Source organism: Triticum dicoccoides, chromosome 7A (genome assembly GCF_002162155.2).
Source record: "Triticum dicoccoides isolate Atlit2015 ecotype Zavitan chromosome 7A, WEW_v2.0, whole genome shotgun sequence".
NCBI classification, from domain to species: Eukaryota; Viridiplantae; Streptophyta; class Magnoliopsida; order Poales; family Poaceae; genus Triticum; species Triticum dicoccoides.
The window spans coordinates 736613149-736626267 of NC_041392.1; the positions used below are offsets into that span (position 1 = coordinate 736613149).

General features: G+C 45.8%; 1 pseudogene; it reads left to right on the top strand.

Moving 5' to 3' along the window:
* Positions 1-2651, top strand: part of LOC119334130 — a 13618-nt pseudogene extending 10967 nt beyond the window's left edge.
* Positions 2652-13119: the final 10468 nt, after the last annotated feature.

The window sequence follows — 13119 nt, forward strand, 5'->3', positions numbered from 1 at the left end:
CCCGGTTCTGCACTAGTGAGGACGCGGTGGACACCTACATGGTCCGCGTGTATGACGGCAGCCATGGCGATGTCGGCCCCAACAACATGAAGAACAGAGTTAAGAAGTTCATCAAGCGAACAAAAAAGCTGTTTAGCAACGGCAAGGCTCTCCATCAGATCTTCAGCGCCGTCCAAGATGCGCAGGAGCTCTCCAAGGAGCTGGGTGAGCTCCGTCAAAAGTACATGCTTGAGACGCGCACCGAGGGTGAGGGGAACAGTATTGACCCTCGCCTGAAGGCCGTGTACAGAGACATCTCGGAGCTTGTAGGTATCGAGGGCATACGGGACGAGCTGATCGAGAAGCTCCTTGATGGAGATGAGATGTCCACCAAACAACTCAAGACAATGTCTGTTGTTGGATTTGGCGGATTACGCAAGACAACACTTACCAAAGCAGTGTATGACAAGATCATAGTGCAGTTTGACTGTGGAGTGTTTGTTCCAGTTTCTCGGAATCCCAATATAACAAGGATTTTCAAGAAGATACTATACGGACTTGATAGGATTAAGTTTCCATATATCAATGAATCTGATAGGGACAATCAACAACTCATTGATGAGCTGAGAGCGTTTCTTCAGGATAAGAGGTATGAACTCATTGATTTAAATTCTAAGGCTATATCATGACCTCAGTTATATACCCTTTGACCAATAAAATTTAGAAAAATAAAACTTGTTTATGTACATCTTCATTGATATGTGAACTAAAGCTCTAAAAAAATCACACAGGTACTTAATTGTGATTGATGACATATGGGATGAAGAAGCATGGGAAATCATCAAGTGTGCTTTCCCTAAGAGCGGTCCTGGAAGTCGAGTAATGACGACAACCTGCATAACCAGTGTCGCTCAAGGATGTTGCCCATCTAGTGGTGATATTATTCATCAGATGAAATCTCTTAATGACGATGGCTCCAAAAGGCTCTTCAACAAAAGAATATTCCCTCAAGGAAGTGAATGTCCCGTTGAATCGGATGAAGTGTCTAGAGAAATTTTGAAAAAATGTGGTGGAGTACCACTAGCCATCATTACTATTGCCAGTCTTTTAGCCAGTGATGCTCAACATATCAAGCCAAAGTATCAATGGGATAACGTACTCAGTTCCATTGGTCGTGGAATTGCAGAAGGTGGTACCACAAAGGATATGCAAATAATACTATCGTTCAGCTATTACGATTTACCTTCCCATCTCAAGACTTGTTTCTTATATCTCAGTATATTCCCAGAAGATTACGAGATAGATAAAAGAAAGTTGATATGGAGGTGGATAGCTAAAGGCTTTATCCAAGGTGGACAACAAGAAATTAGCCTATTTGAGGTGGGAGAGAGATATTACAGTGAGCTGATAAACACAAACTTGATTCAGCCAATATATTCTGATATTGGCTTTAGGTTGGAAGGTTGTCGAGTACATGATATGGTACTTGATCTCAGATGTTCTCTATCCAGCGAAGAAAACTTCGTTACTATATGGGATGGCTCTAAGCAAAACAAAAACAATTCAGATAGCATGGTTCGCAGGTTATCTTTTCAAAATAGCATGTCAGAGCTCACCACTCATCGGGTTGATGCCACAAGTATGTCAAAGTTGAGGTCTGTTACTCTGTTTAGAACTGATGATAATCTGATCCGGTCTCTTTCAAGCCTCCAGCTGCTGCGTGTGTTGGACTTATCAGGTTGTGATCTTCGGAAAAGTAGCCACCAAATTGATCTGAGGTGTGTTGAGAATTTATTACACCTGAGGTACCTAGGGCTACTAGGTACACTGGTTGACCCTCTCCCCATTGAAATAGGAAAACTTCAATTTATGCAAACATTGGACATCAGGTTCAGGGCGGATAAACCTTTGGAGGCGCCACTGAGTGTTGTTTGGCTAGGAAATGTGATGTGCCTATATATTTCTGAGTGCAGGAGATTTCCGGTTGGGATAGAAAACTTGGTGTCCTTAGAAGAGCTGAGTGTTGTGACGGTGGGTGGTACTAATGCGATTGAGAAAGAGCTAGGGAAGCTGGTGGAGCTGAGGGTGCTTCGCGTTTTGTGGATGGGAGATGACGAGAGTGTGTGTAATTCTTTGTTGATGACCTTGGCCAATTTGCAGAAATTGCGTACTCTATCAATTTATCATCATGGGGATGCAAGGCTCGATGCCAGCTGGGACGGCTGGGTGCCACCTCCACACCTCCACGCCCTTTGGTTGATAGTTGTACCTCGAGATTGCCTACATGGATGGATTCATCATTTCTTCCCGTCCTCTCCTACTTGTTTATAAAAGTGGACAGGGTGAGGCCGGAGGTCGACATTCAGATCCTTGGGAAATTGCCCGCTCTTTGTTTTCTCAACCTGAACACCACCAGAGCCCAATACACTCCTGTCGAAAGATTTATCATTGGCCATGATGCATTCCCTTGCCTGAGAAAGTGTGTGTTCTTAGATTTCCAGACGGGGCCATCTATGTTTCCGCGAGGATCTATGCCCAGGCTTGAATCCCACTTCTTCTGTGCACGAGCGTCGCACATCACTGGTGGTGACTTGGACGTCGACGTGCGGCACCTCCCTTCTCTACAGAAAGTCTGCGGAACACTGCTTGCCAGCAGTGCAGAAAGCGGCTGATATGTTGGAGCTCGCATTGGATGCCCATACTAACCGGCCCACCCTTCGTTGCCAGCGGATTCGTAAGTCTTTTTCTCTCCCGCAGCCAGGCTTCTGTAGACTTCGCTAGCTTAATTCTCTTCTCTCGGGCCCAACAGTGCAAATTAATGCTCATTCTTTTTCCGTTGTTCCAAAGCTTTACCCGAAGAATTAGAAGAAGAAGAGGAGCCTGCAGCAGCGATCGCTGTGAGTGACCGAGAAGGCGAGGCAGTTGTGCTGTAGATGCCCGTTCAAATCCATTCAAATCCGCAGGTAAGCAGCAGTTACCAGTTCATCGCCATCCACAACTGATGTTTTGCTCTCCGGGTGCTTTTGTGTTCCATTTCTGCTCTTTCTGATGATCACGGGTGCTTTTGTGTTCCATTTGAGATCCTCAAAAAAAAAAAACTTCTATCTGACAGGAATGCTACATTTTGTTCATCATGGCTTAGGTGGCAGAGTGGTTTTTGGAGGAAGGCATGGCCCCTGGGAAAGTGCTGCTAGTGCTTGCCACTGGACGATGCTTTCTTCCTCCTCCTGAAGTGCGAATTGCCTGAAGCTTCAGACGCATATGTTTGGTTCTGTGATCTATTTATGGAACTCTGCTGGAGCTTATGTCATACGATCCCCTGAAGGCCTGCTGGAACTGTTCTGTGATACTGCTTATAGGCTCGATTATGGACCCGGGGTGGACCTGCACTGCATGCGCGATGATGCAAACGTGAAACAAATCCATCGTGCAACACGCAACACATTTACTGTAATTTCCCGTTGATAGGGTCGATTATGAAGAAATGCGCGGCACTCTGTCAGAGGCTCACTGGCTACTTTTATTGTCCGGACGAACAACCAACTTCTGGATTGGCTGCTGGCTGCAAATTGTCCTGCAGAATCCGAGTATATTGAACCTATGGTCAGGCAATGGACTGAACAAGGTAAAGGGAACTCGCATAATATAATTTTAAATGCTCAATTCATTACTTTGAGTTGGCGCACTGAAACTCTGACGCATGCCAGTGAAACAGCACCACATGTATGCAGTCTCAAAAACCTGCTCAAGTTGTTTTTCTTCGTTGATGTAACTGGTTGTCCCTGCTGCCATGTACTGTGTGCACAAGTAATCACCCTGTTCTGATAATGCATGAGTGAAACGTGCTGTTTCAGATTTTCAGAAAAAGCGCTAAGCAAACATTTTCCTGATTTGAACAAATGTGAATGGAGAAAAGAAGGTGCGTCGACCGCGACCTCTCGGGCTCTCGCGATCGCGTCGCCCCCGCGGGCGACCGGCCGCGCCCCGGTTCCTCCTCCGCCAGCTCCACCTCACTCCCCCCTCCCCGCCACCGTCGCCGGCATTCGCCGCCGGGCCTGGCCCGGGCGACGCTTGTGGCGGCGGCCCCTGGCCATTCCCCTCTCGGTTGCTCTCCGGCGCGGGGCGGAGGGCGCCGGGGGGTGTTCCCTAGGCGGCGGCGGTCCGGCGTGGCGGCGGGGCTTCCTGGCGCGGCGGGAGATCGGCTGGACGACGGCGTCGCTGTTGGCGGTGGGGTGGCGCGGCGGCGCGGCCAGGCGGCGCCCGCTCGGCCCAGATCTGGGCCCTTCGGGCCCCATCTGGGTCTGGGCGGGCCGACGGCGTGGCTCCCAGGAGGCGGGGGAGCGGCGATCGGCGTTGGGGTGCTGGCGCTGCCCTATTGCAGCGTGGCCGGCGGGGCTTAGCGGGCCCGATTCAGACCTGACCGGGCTAGGGGTGGCCTGGTCTGCCCTGCTGCTGTGTCCCGACGGCGACCGCGACGGTGCCGGAGGCACGAGCCTCCTGCACGACGGCGGAGGAGGTGGTTCCCTCCCGCGCGGCTACGGCGCTGCTGCTCCCGTCGTCCAACGTCTCCTCTCCTCCTTCTCTTGGCCTCGTGGTGGCGATCTCAGTGAGGCGGCGTGGGTGGCGTTGTGACCGCGGTGGCGCATGCTGGTGGGCGGCGAGCTGGTTGGTTGGCTTCGATCCAGTTGGGCGGTGGGGTTTGGAGTTGGGAGAAATCCTTGCCGGATCTTCCGGCTCCGATGCAGTGACGCCTGCGGGTGCCACCATTCCTCCCTGGAGGGTTTCGGTGGTCTTCATTCCCCTCTACCCTCCGTGTGCCGGGGAAACCCTAGGACATGTCCGGGCAGCAGCGTCGTCGGCGTCGTTTTCCTTCCTGAAGGTGCTACTTGGTACATGGAGGATCGGAGCCTAGAATCGTGGTGGGTAGATTTCGGAGGGCGCAGCGATAGTGGGTCATCCGCGTCTGTCGAGCTGCCGGTGTTGGCATTGATTCTTCTTCTTTTTCTTTGGCTTGTTGTGGTGCTCGCCCCAGCGTTTGCTCTGTAATCGATATTGGTGCTTTGGAATACAAAGCGGGGGAAACCCTTTTTCGGTAAAAGAAGGTGCGTTGCCTACACCATATATAGCACCTTTATCATCTAAAACTGCTCAGAGATGGACATACCAGAGAATAAATTGCTCTTCCAACCAAATAGGTAAGCTCGTGAAACACAAGCTGCTGATTCACTAGGAAGCCAGCCAATGCGTGTGCCAGAGAAGCTTGTTTATTCTTAGACCTGAAACATTTACCATAATCCAAATTAGAAGAAAAAACTACAATTGCATCATATAGTTACAGAAAAAATTATAACATGATTTCTCACTGTTATTCTGTTAAAACCTTGAATTGCAACAGGGACACTTAATGCTTGTCACTACTTCAAATATATACAACAACTTAATAAGGAGAACTGCTTGATAGCCGTCTCCGCCATCTCGCTCGGTCCTTGAATAATAACTCCAGCCTCGTTGTGTGGGTTCGTCAGTAGATGCACAGGGAAACAACTGAAGGACGATGTTGCTGTTGGAAATTTGCCCTCAGGAATGATCACATCAAATCACACGAACACACGCGCACGAAAAATTGATAACCAAAGGGCCCTTGTCGTGCCCTTTTTTCCTCTTTATTTATTTTCTCTTTTTCTCGGTGTTACAATAACCATGGTATGCCCGTGTATATATATACACGTTCAACCAAGCCCTCACGTCCAACTCTTCCTAGTCCTACTCGGACACCTACTTGGACTTTGAACCGACTTAAACTACTACTACTTGATTCACGTACTAATCCCAACCGAACTCTACTAGCTAGTACTCCTATTTGACTCACACGTGGGCATACAAACCTAGAACACTTCTTCACATGGCCACTAATTCTTACCAAACTACAATTAGAGACCTGCTTAATTCTAATACTTTCCAAGATTAACTCACGTGTTTTGGATTACCCAACAGTTGCCACATGATGCACAAAACAAGTCCAACACCTGAATCATCCATCAGGCCACACTGACATCAACAAAGAGGCTAATGTTATTGTTTGGATGGAACAGTCAAGGTCCTAATGCCCAATGCAAAATTCGCAATCGGCCGCATTGGTTATACAGAATTTGAGTAATGAACTCAAACGTCAGAAAATGGACAAGGCAAGGAATGCAAATGCTCAGGTCATTACTGTAAGTTGGGAACAGAAATTCTGAAGGATCAGACCACAGTGAAACACCCGCGTAAATGCAAAATCTGCTGAAGGGGTAGTAGGCACTTGGTGAACAAATAGTCAACCTGTTCCAATATTGCATGAAACATGTTTTAGCACTGAGGTTTACAGCAAAAAAGTTAAACATTCTTGATTTAAACCAACACCCCCGCGTCGCCCCCCGCTCGGGCGACACGGGTGGTACTTCAACCTTAGCCGCCGCCGGGGCCGATCCCCCTCCCTCCCTTCCTCCCGCCGCCGCCGGAGGACGCCATCGGCCTGCGCCCGGTGGCCGACGGCAGTGGCGGGGGTTCTCCTCGCTCCCGTGTCTCAGGGGCGGTGCGGCCCCCCTATGCGCGTGGAGGCGCTGCCGATCTAGCGAAGCGGCGGCGACGGCTGCGGCGACGACGGCAGCAGCAGCGGCGGCGATGGCTACCGCGGAGACGGCGGAGGCCACTCCTGCGTCGCGGCAGGCGGTCTATGCTGCGGCAGCATGTCATCCAGCTTTGGATCGGCGGCGGCGTCGAGGGCCTGGTGGACTGCTTGGCGGCACCTCTGGTCAGATCTAATCTGGCCGGTGCAGCCGGCGGAGGTGGTCATCTTCTCCGTCAGAGATGGCCGGCCAGAGTCTGGGTGGTTGGGTCTCGAGATTCGTCATCTAGTCCCAGCTGCGAGTTGAGGAGACAGAGTTACCGGTGAAAACCGAGCCGACGACAGGCGATGGCCACGTTCTACGTCGTTACCTTGATGAAGGGGAGTTGCTTACAAAGATAAAGAGCCAGTTCACTGGTTCTTCAAAGATATATGTTACCCAGTGGCTCAAGGCATATGGTAAAGCTCCCACGCACCATCAGCAAAAGTCTTTTTCAATAGGCAAAGACACATGTCTCCATTGTAAGCAGGCTGGGCACTACAAGAAAAATTGCCCTGTTTGGCTAAAGTCCATAATGGCAAAGAGAGGTAACAATATTGTTTCCTTTGTAAATGAATCCTTGTATACACAATTTTTGAAATCTACTTGGTGGATTGACTCAGGAGCAACTGTTCACATTGCAAATTCATTACATGGATTTCATTCGACGTGGACTATGAAAAGAAGTGAAAGATGGATTGAAGTTGCAAATGGAATTCAAGCGAAAGTTGAAGCTGTCGGCGACATCTCCTTGGAGTTAGCTGATGGATTCAAGCTTCTACTTAGAAATGTTTTATTTGTTTCATCATGTCATAGAAACTTGATTAGTGTTTCGTGTTTGGACAAATATAATTATGAATGTTATTTTTGGACATAGCAAGTGTGCCATATGGTTTAATAATGTTTATGTGGGTGATGCTTTACTTCACGATGAGCTTTAATTATTATCACCACGTGAAAAAGTTTATTCTGTATGTCATGTGAAAGAACATGTTTCCGTGTCGAATAAAGAACAGAAGAAAAGAAAGAGAACCCAGGACTCGTCGAAATTATGGCACTGTCGTTTGGGCCATATTTCCAAGGGGAGAATAGAAAGACTCGTTAAAAGTGAAATTCTTCCTCCGTTAGAGTTCTCAGACTTAGAACAATGCATAGATTGCATTAAAGGAAAGTATATAAAACAAGTCAAAAAAGGTGCAATCCATAGCACAGGCACACTAGAAATCATCCACACTGACATTTGTGGACCATTTCCGGTGAAAAGTGTGGATGGATATGACTCATTCATAACATTCACAGATGACTACTCTCGCTATGGATATATTTATCCAATTAAAGAAAAATCTGAAGCATTGGATAAATTTAAGATATCCAAAGCTGAAGTTGAAAATCAGCATGATAAAAGAATAAAGATAGTAAGATCCGACCGTGAGGGAGAGTACTATGGTCGGCACACTCCATATGGCCAAGTCCCTGGACCTTTTGCAAAGTTCTTGCAGGAGACTGGCATAGTAGCCCAGTATTCAATGCCGGGCGAGCCTCAACAAAATGGAGTAGCTGAAAGGCGCAACCGTACACTTATAGATATGGTGCGCAGCATGATGAGTTACTCCACCTTGCCATTGGGATTATGGATGGAGGCACTTAAAACCGCCATTCACATTCTCAATAGAGTACCAAGAAAGTCGGTGCCCAAAACACCGTACGAGATATGGATAGGAAGGGTGCCCTCCCTACAACACTTCAGGGTGTGGGGGTGCCCTACTAAGGCCAAAATGTTTAATCCAAACATTGCAAAGTTAGATCCCAAAACAGTGAGTTGCCACTTTATTGGCTATCCAGACAGATCAAAGGGTTTTCGTTTTTACTATCCAGACAGATATGCAAAGTTTGCAGAAACAAGACATGTAGTCTTCTTAGAGGACGAAATGATGAGGGGGAGCTTGGTAACTCGGAAAATTGATTTTGAGGAGAAGAGGGTGGTGCATGCACCTAGCTAATCTGATGATTCAGGAGCCATTTTTCTCACTACCAGTTGCAACTCCACCCATGACAACTATGGGGGTAGACCTGGAACCTGTCCGTCAAGAGCCGACTTAACCCGTTGTTGAGCATGAAAGGGAGGTGCAACAACAAGTTTTAGAAGAAGTGCCAAAACTTGAGGCACATAATGTGCCAGAAACTGAGGCCCTTAGAACGTCTACAAGACACAAAAGTCAGCTATTTCTACTGATTATAAAGTTTATAACATGAAAATAGTTCATACAGAAAAAGATCCCACCTCATATGAAGAAGCCATGAGAAACCCTCATTCATCGAAGTGGATGAAGGCAATGAAAGACGAGATGAAATCGATGAGTTCCAAAGATATTTGGGACTTAGAGGAAATTCCTAAAGGAGCAAAAAGAGTAGGCTGCAAATGGGTCTATAAAATTAAGTATGACTCTAAAGGGAATGTAGAAAAGTATAAAGCATGACTCATGGTAAAAGGATTTACACAAAGAGAAGGGATAGATTACAATGAGATATTTTCTCCAGTCTCATGTAAGGATTCCTCGAGAATCATAATGGCATTAGTTGCTCATTTTGATTTAGAGTTACATCAAATGGACGTAAATACGACATTTCTCAACGGGGATTTAAAAGAAAATGTCTACATGAAACAACCTAAGGGTTTAATCATGGAAGGCAAGGAAAATACGGGATGCCACCTGAAGAAATCCATTTATGGATTAAAGCAAGCCTCTAGACAGTGGTATCTAAAGTTTAATCAAACGATTAAAAGTTTTGGATTTAAAGAAAATATTAAGGATAACTGCATTTATGCAAAGTTTAAAAATGGGAAATATATTTTCCTAATCTTGTATGTGGATGATATCCTGCTTGCTAGCAGTGATGTTAGTCTACTACAAGAAACAAAGAAGTTCTTATCCTCAAATTTTGACATAACAAATCTCAGTGAAGCATCATATGTTTTGGGCATAGAAATTCACCGAGATAGGAACAATGGAGTCTTAGGACTATTGCAGAAAACATATTTAGAAAAGGTTCTTAAAAGGTATAATATGCATGCGAGTAAAGCTACACCTGCTCCTATAGTCAAGGGCGATAGTTTTGAGAAATTCCAATGTCCCAAGAACCAGTACGAGATCGATCAAATGAAAGCAGTACCATATGCTTTGGCTGTTGGCACCTTACAGTATGCACAAGCGTGCACTCGCCCTGACTTAGTTTTTATCACCGGGATACTCGATAGATATCAAGAGAATCCAAGTATAGAGCACTGGAAGATGATAAAGAAAGCATCGCGTTATGCACACGACATGAAGGACTACATGCTAATATACAGGAGAAGTGATTCCCTAAAGATAAAAGAGTATTCAGACGCAGATTTTGTGGGGGACAGAGATGATAAAAAATCCACGTCACGACACGTATTCACCCTTGCCGGGGGAGCTATTTCGTGGAAAAGCTCCAAGTAGTCGATAGTTGTATCATCCACGATGTATGCAGAATTTATAGCATCCTTCAAGGCCACGGGGCAGGCGATATGGCTAAAGAAATTTATACCCGACTTGAAAGTGGTAGATTGTATTCACAAACCATTAAAGATGTACTGTGACAACCAGCCCATAGTATTCTACACTCACAACAACTAGTCGAGTAATGCTGCCAAAACAATAGAGATAAGGTATTATGTTGTGAAAGATAAAATCTAGGATCAAACTATAAGTCTCGAGCATATAAGGACAAATGATATGCTTGCGGATCCGCTAACGAAAGGCTTACCACCCAATTTGTTCAAGGAACACTTAGCCGGCATGGGTTTAAGGGAAAGCCTTATGATTCCTGGACAGGCCCAAAAGGAACAGAATTTGTTTCTGAATAAAACGTTAATTGTAGCTGTATGATTCTATCGGCAATTAAGCTGTGACGATAAAACATGCTCTATGTACCAATATGTGATGAAACAAATAAACTAGAAAGTATGAGGTTAAAAATAAAGTTGAGATCAAGGGGGAGAATGTTAGGTTGATCTCTCTCCCGTTCGAGCCCAACGGGTCGAACGGGCCCTTGCATCACGCCCTGATCGGGGGCACCCAACCAAACCATGGTTGCTGGGGCCCTGTGTCCCGCGCTATATAAATAGAGGTGGGGGTCGGGGCACGAGTTACGAGGTTAATCGCTTCCACAATCCCCACCGATAGTCCCTACTGATTTAGGGTTAGCGTGGTGCTCTTACTGATTTACTAGATATGGTGCGAGCTATGATGTCTCTTACTGATTTACTGCTATCGTTTTGGGGTTATGCTTTAGAGACGGCCGCATTCACGTTAAATAGGGCACCATCAAAATCCGTTAAGACAACGCCTTATGAACTGTGGTTTGGCAAGAAACCAAAGTTGCCGTTTCTTAAAGTTTGGGGCTGCGATGCTTATGTGAAAAAGCTTCAACCTGATAAGCTCGAACCCAAATCGGAAAAATGTGTCTTCATAGGAGACCCAAAGGAGACTGTTGGGTACACCTTCTATCACAGATCCGAAGGCAAGACATTTGTTACTAAGAATGGATCCTTTCTAGAGAAGGAGTTTCTCTCGAAAGAAGTGAGTGGGAGGAAAGTAGAACTTGATGAGGTAACCGTACCTGCTCCCTTATTGGAAAGTAGTTCATCACAGAAATCGGTTCTTGTGACGTCTATACCAATTAGTGAGGAAGTTAATGATGATGATCATGAAACTTTAGATCAAGTTGTTACTGAACCTCGTAGATCAACCAGAGTAAGATCCGCACCAGAGTGGTACGGTAATCCTGTTCTGGAAGTCATGTTACTAGACCATGATGAACCTACGAACTATGAAGAAGCGATGGTGAGCCCAGATTCCGCAAAATGGCTTGAGGCCATGAAATCTGAGATGGGATCCATGTAAAAGAACAAAGTGTGGACTTTGGTTGACTTGCCCGATGATCAGCAAGCCATTGAGAATAAATGGATCTTCAAGAAGAAGACTGACGCTGACGGTAATGTTATTGTCTATAAAGCTCGACTTGTTGCGAAAGGTTTTCGACAAGTTCAAGGGATTGACTACGATGACACCTTCTCACCCGTAGCGATGCTTAAGTCTGTCCGAATCATGTTAGCAATTGCTGCATTTTATGATTATGAAATTTGGCAAATGGATGTAAAAACTGCAATCCTGAATGGATTTTTGGAAGAAGAGTTGTATATGATGCAACCAGAAGGTTTTGTCGATCCAAAGGGAGCTAACAAAGTGTGTAAGCTCCAGCGATCCATTTATGGACTGGTGCAAGCCTCCCGGAGTTGGAATAAACGCTTTGATAGTGTGATCAAAGCATTTGGTTTTATACAGACTTTTGGAGAAGCCTGTATTTACAAGAAAGTGAGTGGGAGCTCTGTAGTATTTCTGATATTATATGTGGATGACATATTGTTGATTGGAAATGATATAGAATTTCTGGATAGCATAAAGGGATACTTGAATAAGAGTTTTTCAATGAAAGACCTCGGTGAAGTTGCTTATATATTAGGCATTAAGATATATAGAGATAGATCAAGACGCTTAATTGGACTTTCACAAAGCACATACCTTGACAAAGTTTCGAAGAAGTTCAAAATGGATCAAGCAAAGAAAGGGCTCTTGCCTGTGTTACAAGGTGTGAAGTTGAGTAAGACTCAATGCCCGACCACGGCAGAAGATAGAGAGAAGATGAAAGATGTTCCCTATGCTTCAACCATAGGCTCTATCATGTATGCAATGCGGTGTACCAGACCTGATGTGTTCCTTGCTATAAGTCTAGCAGGGAGGTATCAAAGTAATCCAGGAGTGGATCACTGGACAGCGATCAAGAACATCCCGAAATACCTGAAAAGGGCTAAGGATATGCTTCTCGTTTATGGATGTGACAAAGAGATCATTGTAAATGGTTACGTTGATGCAAACTTTGACACTGATCCGGATGATTCTAAATGGCAAACCGGATACGTGTTAACACGGTGGAGCTATCAGTTGGTGCAGTTCTAAACAAAGCGTCGTGGCGGGATCTACATGTGAAGCGGAGTACATAGCTGCTTCGGAAGCAGCAAATGAAGGAGTCTGGATGAAGGAGTTCATATCCGATCTAGGTGTCATACCTAGTACATCGGTTCCAATGAAAATCTTTTGTGACAATACTGGTGCAATTGCCTTGGTGAAGGAATCTAGATTTCACAAGAGAACCAAGCACATCAAGAGACGCTTCAATTCCATCCGGGATCTAGTCTAGGTGGTTGACATAGAAATTTGCAAGATACATACGAATCTGAATGTTGCAGACCCATTGACTAAGCCTCTTGCACGGGCAAAACATGATCAACACCAAGACTCCATGGGTGTTAGAATCATTACTGTGTAATCTAGATTATTGACTCTAGTGCAAGTGGGAGACTGAAGGAAACATAATACTTGTGTGAATACATAGACAAACAAAGTGTCAC